The sequence below is a fragment of the Mustela lutreola genome, chromosome 16 (genome assembly GCF_030435805.1).
Source record: "Mustela lutreola isolate mMusLut2 chromosome 16, mMusLut2.pri, whole genome shotgun sequence".
Classification (NCBI taxonomy): Eukaryota; Metazoa; Chordata; class Mammalia; order Carnivora; family Mustelidae; genus Mustela; species Mustela lutreola.
The window spans coordinates 27,578,365-27,593,518 of record NC_081305.1 but is presented as its reverse complement, the minus strand read 5'-3'; positions in this window follow the sequence as shown (position 1 = coordinate 27,593,518).

Genomic DNA, 15,154 nt, shown 5'->3' with positions numbered 1-15,154 from the left:
TACTTGGGAAGGAAAGGCTGGTTGATAGTGGTTATAGAATCATTTGTATTTTTCTCAATCTTCTATATATCTTATGAATCACTTTGAATCTTATGAAAACTTCAACCATAATTGAGGATTTCTTTTTTAATTTCTATCAGTTTTTGTCTCATATATTTTAAAATTGTGTAATTATATGCATACAAGTTTGAATTCATATTTTTTCCTCCATGAATTGTCCCTTTATCCTTATGAAATGACATTCTTTTCTCCTGTTTGCTTTGAAATCTTTGTCTAATATTAGGTAGACCCTCCAGCTTTCTTCTGATTAGCATCAGCATGGTATATATTTTACCATCCTTTTAGACCTATTTGTGTCCTTATACTTCAGTTGTGTTTTTTATAAACACCATATCTAATTTGATCATTTTTAAAAATCTGATTTGACTATCTTTGCCTTTTAATTGGGGTGTTTAGGCCATTTACATTTAATGTGATTACTAATATGGTTCACTTTAAGTCTACCATCTTGCTATTTATTTTCTATTTCTCCCAATTATTCTTTTTCCCTTTTCCTTTTTCAATTTATTTTCAATTGAGTTTTTATTTTTCCATTTTATGTCTTTTGTTGGCTTATTTAGCTATAACTCTTACTTTACATTTTAGCAGTTGCTTCAGCGTTTATGGTATACATCCTTAACTAATCACATGTCACTTTCAATAATATTATATCAGTTTACATGGAAGAATCTTATTGCCCTAAAATGTGTATTTTTATTTCTCTCCTCCTACCTTTTTTGCCATTATACTATGAACCCCACAACATATTGTTAATATTTATATTTAGACAATAAATTCTTCCAAATAAATTTATATAATAAGAATAAATCTTATATACTTACTCATACAGTTACCAACTCTGATGCTAATTCTTTCTCTAAAATCTTTATTTTCACCTGGTGCCATTACCCTTCTGCCTGAACAACTTCCTACTGGAATTTCTAGTAGTGTGGGTCTACTGGTGATAAATATACCTTTTGTATTCTTGAGAAAGTAGTGGGGGTTTTGCCTCTATTTTTTAGAGACTTATTTTCTGTAGGTATATAATTCTATATTAGCAGTATTTTTCTTCTAGTACTTCAAAGATATCATTTCACTATCTTATTTCTCTCATTTCCTAAGAGAAATCACTCTCATCCTTATTTTTGTTCCTGTACACATAATGCATCTTTATTCTCTGATTGTCTTTAAGTTTTTTCTTTAATGACTGGTTTTGAGCAGTTTGATTATGATGAGACTTGGTATAGTTTTCTTCAAGTTTCTCATGTGTGGTGTTCACTGTGATCTTTAGATCTAAGGGTTTGAAGTTTATATCAAAATTTGAACATTTTTGGTCATTATTTCTTCAAATACTTTTTCTGCCTTTTTCTGGGATCTCAAATTACATATATGTTGGCTCTCCTACTTCACGGATGCTGTTCTCTTTTTAAAGCAATTTATGGAGACACATATGTTAAAATTCATCTGTTTAAAGTATACACATCAGCAATTTTTAGCATATTCAGAAAGTTGTCCAACCATCACCACTACATAATTTTAGAACATTTTCATCATCCTTAAAGGATATCCATTATATTAGTTTTCTATAGCTGCTACAATAAGTTACCACAAATTTGGTAGCTTAAGCAATACAAATTTATTATCTTAGAGTTCTGGAGTCAGAAATCTGAAATGGCCTCATTGGGTTAAAATTAAAATACTGGTAGGCCTGCATTCTGTTTTGGAAGGTTTAGGAAAAGGTGCATTTCCTTGCTTTTTCCAGCTTCTACAGAGCACCCACATTTCTGGTTTCATGGTCCCCTTCCTCTATCTAAAAAGCCAGCAACATTGCATGTCTCTGACTATTCATATCTCCTTCTCTCACTAAACATGGGAAAGCTTCTTCATTTTTAAAGATTCATGTGATTAGATATTTGTGTGGGTAACTCAGGATAATCTCACCATCTCAAGGTCTATATACTTACTTGATCACTTCTGCGAAGTCCCTTCTGTCATGTGAGGCAATATATTCACAAATTCTAAAGATTAAAGTATGGACATCTTTGGAGACCACTATTATGCCTGGCAATCCATTAACAGTAATTCCCCATCCTCTCCCTTGCCCACACTAAACAATCACTAATTAACTTTCTGTCTTTATAGATTTGCCTATTTGAGACATTTCATATAAACAGAATTTTATGATACCTGGTCTCCCATGCTTGATTTCTTTCACTTACCATAATGTTTTCAAGGTTCATCCATGTTGTAGTACATATAAGCACTTCATTCTTTTTTTATGGTTTAATAATATTCTATTATTGGATATGCCACATTTTGTTTATAATTTCATCAAATGATTGACAATTGGCATGTTTCCACTTCAGGGCTACTATGAATAATGCAGCTATGAGATTAAGTTTTTGTGTCCATGTATGTTTTCATTTTTCTTGGGAATAGGAATAGAATTGTTGGGTTGTGAGGTATATTTAATTTTTTAAGGAACTACCAAAGTGGATACACCATTTTACTTTCCCACCAGCAATCTGTGAGGGTTCCAATTTTTGCACACCCCCATGGCACTTTATTGTCCTTTTATTAAAGCCATTTTAGTGAGTGTGAAGTGGTAATTCACTACCGTTTTGATTTTCATTTCTCTGGTAGCTAATGATGTTGAATATCTTTTTATGTGCTTATCGGCCATTTGTGTATCTTCTTGGGGGAAATCTCCCTTCAGATCTTGTATCTATTTTTAAACTAGATTATTGTCTTCTTTATTATTGATTTGTAAGAGTTCTTTATATTTTCTAAATATAAGCCTCTTAACATATATATGATATGCACATATTTTCACCCATCTCTCGGTTGTCTTGCACTTTCATGATGTCCTTTGAAGCATGAAAGGCTTTAATTTAGATGAAGTCTAATTTATTTATTTATCTTTTGTGCTTGTACTTTTGTGTTGTATCTAAGAAAGCATCTCCTCAATATTATGAAGATTTACTCCTATGGTTTCTTCTAAAGGCTTTATTATTTTAGCTCTTACATTTAGTCCTAGGGCCCATTTTGAGATAATTTCTGTGTTTGGTGTGAGGTGGAGACCAATTTTATTCTTTTTAACCTATCCAAACTGTTCTTTCTCTATTAGATTATCTCAGCACTCTTGTTGAAAATCAATTGACCATAAATATAAGAGTTTATTTCTGGACTCTTAATCCTTTTTTATTGATCTATATGTTTGTCCTTGTGCCAGTATGACACTGGCTTCCTTACTGCAGGTTTGTATTCAGCTTTAAAATCAAGAAGTATGAGTCCTCCAATTTTGTTCTTCCTTGGCAAAATTGTTTTAGCTATTCTGGGTCCCTTGCATTTCCACATGAATTTTAGGATCAGCTTGACAATTTCTTCAAAATAAGCCAACTAAGGGTGTGATAAGGAGTATGCTGAAACTGTAGATCAGGTTGGGAAGTATTTCCATCTTAATAATACTAAGTTTTCCAATCCATGAACATGGGATACCTTTACATTTATTTGGATCTTCTTTAAATTCTCTCAACAACACTATGTAGTTTTCAATGAGCAAGTCCTACTTCTTTTTTAAAAATTTATTGCAAGTATTTTTTTGTTTCTAATGCTATTGCAAATTAAATTTTCTTAATTTTTGTTTTCAGATTGTTTATTGCTAGTGTATCGAAAAATAATTGCCTTGTATATTGATCTTACATCCTGCAAGCCTGCTAGATCCTGTCATTTACAAATAGAGAGTTTTGTTTCCTTTCCAATCTGGATGTCTTTAATTTCTTTTTCTTGTCTAATTTCCCTGACCAGTATCTCCAGTAAAATATTAAAACAGAATGATAGCTGGCATCCTAACTTCAGGAGGTTAGGAAGAAAGCATTCAGTTTTTCACCATTAAATATAATGTTATCTGCAAGGTTTCCCTACATGTCTTTTATCATGTTGATATAGTTCTCTTCTATCTCTACTTTGTTGACTGCTGTTGCTAGGATCTGTCAAAAGCCTTTTCTGTGTCAACTGAGATGATCATATCTTTAACCCCTTATTCTATGAAGATGGTGCATTACATTGTTTTTCAGATATTATATCAACATTGTGTATATTTCTGAGATAAATCCTACTTTGTCATGGTGCATCTCTTTTGCATATGACTGGATTCAGTACTAGTATTTTGTTAAGGATTTTTACATCTATATCCACGACAGATATTTGTTTGAAGTTTTCTTGTGATATTTTTGGTTTTGGTATCACAGAAACACTGTTACCATAGATTGAGTTTAGAAGTGTTTCTTCCTCTTCTATTTTTTGAAAGGGTTTTAAAATGTTAGAACTCCTCTTCAAACGTTTGGTAGATTTCACTAGTGAGGCCATTTAGGCCTGGGAGTTGTAGGAAATTTTATTTCATTTTGTAAGATTTTATTTTTAAGTCATCTCTACACCCAACGTGGAGCTTGAATTCACAACCCCAAGGTCAAGAGTCACATGCTCTACCAACTGAGCCAGGCAGGTGTCCTGGGAAATTTTAAATAATTAATCCAAACTCTATTTGTTATAGGTCTACTCAGATCTTTTACTTCTTCTTGAGTCAGTTTCAGCAGTTTGTCCATTTCACTTATGTTATTTAGTTGTCATACAATTTTTCATAGCATTCCTTTGTAATATTTTTTGTTTCTCTAAGATTAGTGATAATTTCCTTCATTTCTGATTTTAGTAATTTGAAGCTTTTTTCTTTTTTTCTTGATCACTCTAAGTGACATTTTTATATTCTGTTGATCTTTTCGGACAACCAATTTTTGGCTTCATTGATGTTCTCCCTTTTACTATTCCTTACTTCTTCTATTTCCAATCTTATTATTTCCTTCCTCAGTTTATTTGCTGAAATTGTTTGCTTTTCTCGTTTAGTTTCTTATGGTAGAAGATGAGGATACTAATTTTTCTATTTTCTTTCCTAATATAAGCATTTTAGTTATAAATTCCCTCTGTAAGTACTGCATTAGCTGAAATCTCATACGTATTGGCATGTTGTGTTTTCACATTCATTTCTTTCAAAATATTTCCTAATTTCTCTTGTCATTTCCTCTTTGGCCTGTTGATTATTTAGAAATGTATCATTTATTTTCCACATAACTGTTAATTTTCCAAATTTCTTTGTTATTGGTTTATAATTTAATTCCATTGTGGCTGGAGATGCTCTTTTTTATTCCATCTATTTTATTTCAAGTTTGAGGCTTGTTTCATGACCTAATTAGCCTGGAGAACATTCCAATGTGGGCTTGAGAAGAATGAGAATCTTGCTGTTTTGGGGTGGAATATGCTACAGATGCCTGCTAGGCCTAGTTGACTTATATGTTGTTCAGATTTTCTATTTCCTTGCTGACCTTCTGTATAATTATTTTTTTCATTATTGAGTGTTGTATAATGAAGCATCTAACCATTATTACTGAATTATCTACTTTCCCCCTCAATTCTGTCTATGTTTGTTTATGTATTTTGAGACATTAAGTGTATTTCTGTTTATAATTGTTTTATACCCAAATGTTATAAATTGTTATATCTTCCTCTCATCATTATAAAATATCCCTCTTTGTTTCTAACAATTTTTGTCTTAAAGTCATTTTGTCTGATAAAAATGTAGCCACTGTAGCTCTTCTTTGATTATTATTTGCATGGCATATCTTTTTTTTCCATGCTCTTATTTGCAGTGTATTTGTGTCTTTGAATCTAAAGACTGTCTCTTGTAAACAGCATATATTTGGGTCATATTTATGCCTTTTGCTTGGAGTATTTAGTCCATTTACATTTAATATAATTATTGATAAGTTATGATTTATGTCTGCCTCATATTTTAAAACTCTTTTCTTCTTTGTGTGTTTCATTTGAATAGTTTGTATTTTACATTACCAAGTTCATGAATTTTTTTTTCTTAACACCTAATATGCTGCACATCCCATCTAGTGTATTTTTCATCTATGATAACTTTCACCTCAAGACATCTAATTTATACATTAAAAATATTCTAAGTCTCTACTTTCAGATAAGATGGAGTTCAATAACTTTTACTAACTTTCTCTGCTAATGTTAATATCTGTGTCAGTTCTAATTTGGTTTTGCTTGATGGCTTGTCCTCCATTTTATGGGTCAGATTTTTCTTGTTTATTTGAATGCATGGAAATATTTGTTTGGATGTCAGACATTCTGAGTATTTTTTGTAGTTCTTTAAATATTCTTGAGTTTTATTTCATAACAATAAAGTCTCCTGGAAACAGTTTGATCATGTTGGATCTTGCTTGTTGGGTAGGATCAATGCAACATTTAGTCTGAAACTGATTATTCTCCACTACTGAGGCAGGAACCTTCTGAGTACTCTCTCAAATATTCCATGAATTATGAGATATTTGTTCTAGCTAACAAGAACAGGCCCTATTTTTGGACCTGTGTGAGTGCTGCCACTATTCCTTCTAATTGTCTCTGATGGTTCTTTTCTGGTCTTAGGTAGTTTCCTCACATGCATGTGCCAGTTAGCAAGCTGAGTATCCAAGAAGGGCTCTGCAGATATCCAGAGTTCTCTATGCAGATCTCTCCCCTCCAGAGCTCTACCATGAGAACTCTACCATCCTTGGTCCTCCTGGATTTTCAACTCCATCTGCTGAACTCCCTTAGATTCTCCCTCCCTGTACCACAGTCTGAAAATTCCCTCAAGACAGTAAACTGTAGCAATCATAGGGTTACCTCATTTGTTTCCTGTCTCTCAGGAATCAGTGTCCTTCACTGCCTGATGTCCAAGGTCTTAAAATACATTCTCATGTATTTTGTCTGTTTTTTTCTAGTTGTTTCAGGTGGGAGGATAAACCTGTTACTCCAATCTGACTGGAAAAAGAACTATTTCTCTGGGATTCTTGATACCCCTGGGGGTCCCAAAGGACTCAGAATTTTCTCTGCACCACAGGGAGTGCCTTTTCACATACCTGATATAATGGTGTGGAAGGTACGCAATATGCCCTTTGAAGTATTCTTTCCAAAAATGTTTAACCTGAATCTGAGGAATATTGCATCTGGACCAGGGTGGGCCTCACATAAGCCACAACACTACAATAGAGACATTCTCTTGCACTTGTACTCTTTCTGTCTCCAGAGCTCCTGCGTCCAGCTCCTTTCTCTTTATGCCAATCTATACATGAGTTTATGTTACTCTTATGACATCATATATAGGCACAAGGGCAATATTTAAGCATGACTCCAGACCCAAGAAGAGGATGACACATTCTTCCAATGCCTTAAAATGCAGGCTGTTGACAGAGACATTGAGTCATGCATTTCTAAAACACTCAGTTATCTTTACCACAGAGAAGTCAGCACCCAAAGTATAAAGCAAAATCTGATGTCTTTAAATTGTAGTATGTTTAAATGACTTACTAGCCAGATTTGAGAGCTAAGAATTAGAACCTCTGTAAAGTTTCCAGTAAGCAGAAAAGTAGAAACAAAACAATATTCTAAAATGTCATAACAATTAGGATATTCAGGAAATCCTCATGGAAAAGTGATTTTCTCATGATCTGTCAAAATCAGATTTCGTTGGTGATGGGATGAACCTAACAATCAAGTTCCAGAGACTAGACCGAGTCTGTCAAAGTGTAGTTTTCATACTATCTACATCTCAAGATTATGTAGAGATATATGTTTAAATGCAGGTTTCTAAACCCTGTTTCAGAATAACTAAATCACAATTTCTAAAGGTAATGACCCAGAACCTGCACTTTTAAAAAGCACTCTTGGTGATTTTTATACACATTAAAGTTTGAAAATGACTATAGACAATCACAGTGGAACTGGGCAGGATAATGGATCCACTCAGGAAAATCTCTAAATATGCAGGCAAGACATGGTGTTAAGGGAATTTGGCAGCAAGCAGATTGTTCATATTGACCATTACGGGGGTGGGAGGACGGTCCTACAATATTAACAGATGGAAACCAAACTGGAGAGATGTATTAGGAGTTGGGGATTAGCAACAGGTAAAGTTTCAAACAGATGATGAACTTCAGAGATGTGGCAGCTTGTAGTAAGTCAGGCAGCCTTGGGTTTAAGAACTGGTTTCTAATTTCTACAAAGTTGAAAGGATCAAAGTAGAACTCCAATCCCAAAGCAGAGTCAGAAAGAACTTAGACATCCCATTACTGGAATCAGTCACATGGACCAAAGTAAGAGGCTACTCTGTAGGGTGAGTTAGCTCAAAGGAGGACCAGCATGGAGATTGATTTGATGCTCAGCTACCAAGCAGCACATCTAGGGGCTCTTGGACTTCCTTGCTCACAGACTGGATCAGTCCAGGATCCATTACAAGAGTTAGCTTGCTCCAGGGAACAAGACTGCAAAGGACCTATCTGACCCAACTTCCCATTCCCTACTTGAATTCTGCTCCAGATGTAAGCCTCAGGATGTTGCCACAGGGGTGACAGTGGTTCTTCTCAGCAGTTATAATGTAGGCAGCTAGCTGTGAAAGGGGTTGAGTCCTAAATAGAATAGCTCCCCAAGGGGAGTAAGGAGCAACTGGATCCTGGAGTCAACAACAATTGTCCTCACCCCAAGAAATTCTGAAACATCACAGCCTAGTCACTCCAGGGTAGAGAATCCAGGTGTTCTCTGTTCCGTCCACTTTTCTTTAAAATAGATTACCTTTGTAGTAAAAGAAAAACTTTAATTTTTATCGCACCATTAGATGAACCCATAAACCCTTGGTTCTTGTGAGCTTAGAGCTTGGTATCTCTAAAGTTGTGAAAGCATATGTTCAATTCCTCTAGTCCCTGGGTGAAACTCAGCAAACAGGCAGGGAGCAACTAGTATTCTCTAACAGAGTGCTTACTAATCTGGCAGATGTACTCTGGGGGTGTGGGAAGTAAGTGAAGCACTGGGAGAACTGTTAGAGCCAATGCCAGAGAATATCACAGTGGTAGTACTGAACAGATCTAGTGGAGGTTGTGGAGAAAAGGCTGACCACTTGGCAAGCGTTTCTGCCCCTTTGGTTACTTACCACTGGCTGTCTCACTCCTGGAATATGGGAATCCCTTGGCTATCCCTCTTCAGCCCTGTGAGATGTTCCCCACTCATTCCATTCACCCATGAAGAAATACTCTCAAAATCAATTGGGTGGTGATTATGAGCCATTATCTGCCTGCTGTGCTGAAAGGAATATGAGGCAATCTGTAGAAAACCTTTCACGATGGGTGATGGATGTAAAAAAAAAAAAAAAAATCTAGTGTATCTAGGAGTGGTGTCCCTTCTAAGATAAAAAATCAAACTCAAGCTAAGGTCCCTTCATAATACCGGCTTGTCTTGTTTACAGAGGTGTTCTATTTCTAAAGCAAATGACTTAAGAGGTATGGAAGATTCATTTTTGATCCAAAGAGAGGAAAAGAGAAAAGGGAACCATTTCAGAAGTGGAACAGGTGGGTTCATATTCAAGGACTGAATGGATTTGTAACATTTTCTCACTTTGCTCCATTGAAGGGGCCAACTGATCTGCCTTCTAGAGCCTCCCCAATGTTACTCTCCAGAATCTCTGTCCACTTAACTCAGATTTAGAATTACGTAGGTAGAATACAGTAGGTGCCTGAAATTCAGTTCCTTGATTGAGGAAATGAAGCCCTGGAAAAAGAACTGAATGTCCCAAAGTTGGCTGAACCAAGACTGAAAGTTCTGTCTCTTGATTCTCAGTGCAGTGCTCTTTATACTCTGCTGCCTTTCTTGCTGCCACTTCCTTTTAGTTTTCAAAATTACTTTCATTTATTATCTGTCCAAATCTATTGGGACTAAAGCTTTCTACTATCTTCCTTTAACAGCTATACATCATCTTCTCCCAGTTTCTAGTTGTTATCTTTATGAGAGAGGGGGTGCCCCCAAACATGGAGAGTATTCTGATAATTGTGCACTACAAAAATGATTTATTCTGTATTAAGAGCTAGGAATCATTTATTAGAATAAATATCATGGGATCACGAATTGCTTGGATAAGGTCCATTTATGATGATCAATAATATCTGAAAGTGCAGGGGAGGATTATTGAGTAAAGCAAAAACTAACCAAAATGTGAATAATACAATTGGTCTGGGTGCTATTTCACAGAGCAACTTTAGATATAATCTTTGAACCTTAGATTTCAGGGAAGTGGCATGATATGGCAGGGAGACCACTGTCTTAGAATGTAGAAAATTAGGGTGACCATCTGATCATAAAATTTACCAGCTGGTCTTGAGCAAATCACTTGAACTTCTCAAAGCTTAACTTCATTATACATGAAACGTAAATAGAAATCTTGGCTATTTCAAAGTTGTTGAAAAGATCAAATCAAATAATGTCAGAGAGATTGGTATAATTCAAAAATCAGAGACGACATGTACCATGATGCCAGGGGACCATGTGTGTTGTATTCCACAGTTTACTCGCCACACCTAGCACAGAGTCCGGCATGTGGTACAAGCACACTGAACACGTAGAAAATAAATAAAGCCAATGATGGGGGAAACGTCTTTCTTATCACTATTTTCTTGCTGGAGAAATGTTATGGGGGTAGGGGGAGTCAAGCTAAGTACAGGAGTGGAGCAGAAATGGGAAAGGCAAAATAGAAAGAGAAATGATTGGTGTCCCCTCTTTCCTAGAACAGGAGTAGAGGTGGTGGAATCAAAAGAAAGGACGATCAAACCAACCAATTCTTTCCATGCCCCATTCATCCCACCTCATAACCAGAGATCGCAACGTTGATTTTTTTTTTTTTTTTCTTTAAGATTGCTTTTGGGCGGGGCAGCTGGGTGGCTCAGTGGGTTAAGCCTCTGCCTTCAGCACAGGTCATGATCTCAGGGTCCTGGGATCGAGCCCTGGATCAGGCTCTCTTGCTCAGCAGGGAGCCTGCTTCCCCCTCCCCCTCCGCCTGCCACTCTGCCTACTTGTGCTCTCTCTGTCAAATAAATAAATAAAATCTTTAAAATTAAAAAAAAAAAAAAAGATTGCGTTTGGGCATTCACCTCATTAATTTTGGTCATTTTAAACTACTGCATTCAGTGTTTTTACTGAGATCTGTTATGTGCTCCCTCTTTGGTCATTAGGAACAGCACTGCTTTTTATTTAAAATGTATATAACTGGGGTGCCTGGGTGGCTCAGTGGGTTAAGCCACTGCCTTCGGCTCAGGTCATGATCTCAGGATCCTGGGATCGAGTCCCGCATCGGGCTCTCTGCTCAGCAGGGAGCCTGCTTCCCCCCCCCCCCTCTCTCTCTCTCTGCCTGCCTCTCCATCTACTTGTGATTTCTCTCTGTCAAATAAATAAATAAAATCTTTAAAAAAAAAAAGTATATAACTAATTCAGAGTCCTCTTCCTCCTTTTTCTTTCCTCTCCTTGTAGCCCTCTCTGAAAGCTACAGTGGCCATGGGGAGGGGTAGCAGACGACAGAGACAGCTTGAGAAGAAATCAGTTCAGTTCTTTTCTTTCTACTTGAAGCTCTGAATGATTCTAGCTCAAAGTCCTCTGGGATAGGTGTCTGGTTAAAAATGTGTCTCTTTGAATTGCCCTTCTTTAATTTTATAGATGTGTGCCTATCACACACATAGGAATTTCATTAAAATGTTTTTTCTCTGTCACAGAGGTCAGGGTTTTTCAGGCCTTTGGGGAACAGACAGCATGCCCAAATGTCTGCTCAACTGAAGACGATGTTACCCTACTGGAACAGCATGTTCTTGATATTTGGCAGGCCTTGGGAACACCCCAAATCACATGAAGAGGATGGAGAAGGGTCACAAAATTAAATCGGTCTAGTCCACCTACTTCTACCTTCAACCCACTTCTAATAGGTTTGAATTAATTAATGTCTCCCCAGTCATACTTGTTACAGCCAGTTCAAACTGGGATTAACTGGACAGAGATAAAAATTCTCCTACTTTTTGCTTTCACAAATACAACTGACAGGAACAAAGAGAAATATTTCTATTTGTAGAGAGCAATGTGATGATAATTCTTTGGACCTTGAAGCTTACAGAAGACTAATGAGATAATGTCTAAAACGTGCTGGAGCTGCATGCATGAAAGGCTCTATGGAGATAGAAAATATGATAAATAATGCAAGAAATCTTGGTGTCAGGAAATCTCCTGTCTTCTGGAGGACTTAGTAAATATTAAATTAATACTTTATAAACAAGTACCTGCTAATCTTATCTGTCAACTTCAGCCAAGGGAGGTTGAAAAGTACCATTATTCCCAGCATAAAAAAATAAGAATCTTGACTTCTAAAGAAAGATTTTCCAAGAAAATTCTAACACAGACCATGGCTGGTAGGTGATGCCTTTATATTAAGCCAAGCTTCCAACTTTAATTTCAGCTCTTGGTCAATCTTATCAATGTGAAAGCACCAGTCTTAGCCCCTCAAACTTTCCACTCAGTCTGAGCCAAATGCATCCCTGGGGGATTCTCCTGCTATCCTAAATTGAGAAAAATCATAAAGCACACCCTCTTTGGGGTTCTTGAACTATCAAAGTACACTCAACAAATAATGTTCTCAAGAGTGACCACATAATGGATTTCAATAACTTAAGAGCTCAATTCAATTACCTACAAGCCTTAATCTGCTCCTTCATGCAAGTCCCTTCATGTAAAAAAATACACAATACCTTCATTTCTTCCCATAGCATCTTTTATTTCTAACAATAGAAATAAAGAAACAACTGGTTTTTTTTTTCATGAACTCTACAAAATAACAAACAAGACACAAAATTTAGCAAAGAATTTTCTAATGGGGCTTCAAAAACATTTAGCATATGCTCTCTTCTCACCAGCTCCCAAATACCAATAAATCTCCCATTTATTTATTTAAACTCAGTATCATTTCAGTTTTTAGAACCTGACTTGAAAAAAAGCTACTACCTCTTTGAACTTAATCTTAAAAATCTTCCCAAATCATCAAGTCACAAAATTTCTACTCGAAAAATCAAAAAGTCTCAGAGCTGGGGAGAACTTTGATAAGTGATCTGATTTAACCCTTGCCTATAGATATGTGAATGTGATTTACAAGTATTAAGACTAACAACCTGTGGAGAGTGGGCCATGCTTGACCTTTTGGGACATACACAAAGTGATAGGACAACACCCTCACCTCAAAGGAGTTGCTGTGTTTCCAGTGATGTGGTTCCCGAAGTGCGTCAGTATTACTTGGGGGTAAGGTATGATTATAAAAATGAACATTCCAGGTCCCATCTCAGACCTACTGATTGATAAAGTTTGAGGACGGGACCCAGGAATCCACATTTTTTTAAAGCATCCCAGGTAACTCTTAGCACCATTTAACATTTGAGAACCCTTGTTCCAGTAGGTCTGAGAGATGTGTTCAAAATAATATCAGAAAAGTGTTGAATAGGGACTAAATCTGGGGGCCCGTCCTCTAGGGACATAAACAGAGATTTGATTTAAAAAAAAAAAAAAAAAAAGCATCTCCTTCATTCATGTCAGATATCCACCAGAAAACACTAAGTCATCTCTTAGCCCAACCCCAGACACTTTCCCAAATTATATTGACCACTAAGTTAAATTGTGAGTTATCAATTTCATAATAGAAACCCTTAGCGCACAAGATTAAAATCTCTAGTGATCTATGATTCTCCCTAAAATGCCTAATTCACCTGACATTTAGTATGGATTCATTTAGTTCATGAACCACACGTTTTAGCCTATTTTCTTCCCACAACAGTAGTGTTCATAAGGAAGAGCAATTTTTTTTAAAAGATTTTATTTATTTATTTGACAGACAGAGATCACAAGTAGGCAGAGAGAGAGGAGGAAGCAGGCTCCCTGCTGAGCAGAGAGCCCAATGCAGGACTTGATCCCAGGACTCTGGGATCATGACCTGAGCCGAAGGCAGAGGCTTTAACCCACTGAGCCACCCAGGCGCCACAGGAAGAGCAATTTTTATAATCCTTTCCTTTGGCAAAAAATATGAAAAACTAGTAAACATAAAGTTGAATTTGGAAACGTGAGATATTTGAACTTTAAAAAGTAAGCTCCTAGCAGAATTAATTGGCACATAGAGATTCTGTATAACGTACAAGATCTAGCACTTTCTGTACAGAAAAGGCACCTAGGGAGTGGCCATCAATGCAGATTGCAGAAGAGTCTGACTCCATAGAAGTAAGACGGGTAACTGAATTTTTAAGTAGCACCCCAGCGAATTCTGATGTGAATGGTTTTGAAAAAAACAGTCTTAGGGTTTCAAGAATCCAAGTTTATACCTACTTAAACTTTCTTTTGAATCTAAATCAACATACTAAACACAGAAGATTATCAATATATGTATATTTAATTAAGGTAATTACAAATGAGAAGAAATAGGGAAATTCAGCTCATCTAATCAGAGCCCGCATTCTATAAGTCAGATTGTATGTATCATAAATTCCTGTCCTCCAGCATTAGGAGCGCATGTAGTAAAAAGGCAACTCAATGTAGGCTTTTACTGTTGCCCCTTTTAGAGAGTATATAGAACATTCTAATTACCTACTTTTAAAACTTAAAATATGCTGAACAGTGTGTGTATATGGTAACAGAGAGAGCGGACTGAGGATTCGGTAAATGCGCATGATTCTTTGGCCAAAAGCAATAATCAGAGAAACATAATTCTGGGGATCATACAAAATAAAAGCAAATGGAATCTGTCCTTGATCATTCCTGATGTCAGGATTGTAATTTCCCCATTCCTACAGGAATTAATTGTGGACAAATTAAACACTTGCAGTATTATCTAATTACTAATAGCTCACAGAGAACTGGGATGTTGTCATCTTGACTCCCTTTGAGGGGGCAAATACGTGTGGGTTCTGGGGCTATTATATAACGTTTTATTGCCCAAATAGTCCACAAACCTATAAAAGGAGCTCTGGTTTATTACTTAATGATGGCCTACCTTAAACAAGTTATTCGCCCCTTCAGAGACTCAGTTTTCTCAACTGTAAAATGGATACCCGGGCTGATCTGCACTCATAACCCTGGCTCTTTCCACTCCTCCTTGCCATTCCCCACAGCACAATGCCTAACTGAGGTTTACATGGAAACATCCTAAGAGATAAGTTTTACAAAAGCGTTCTATGAGCTG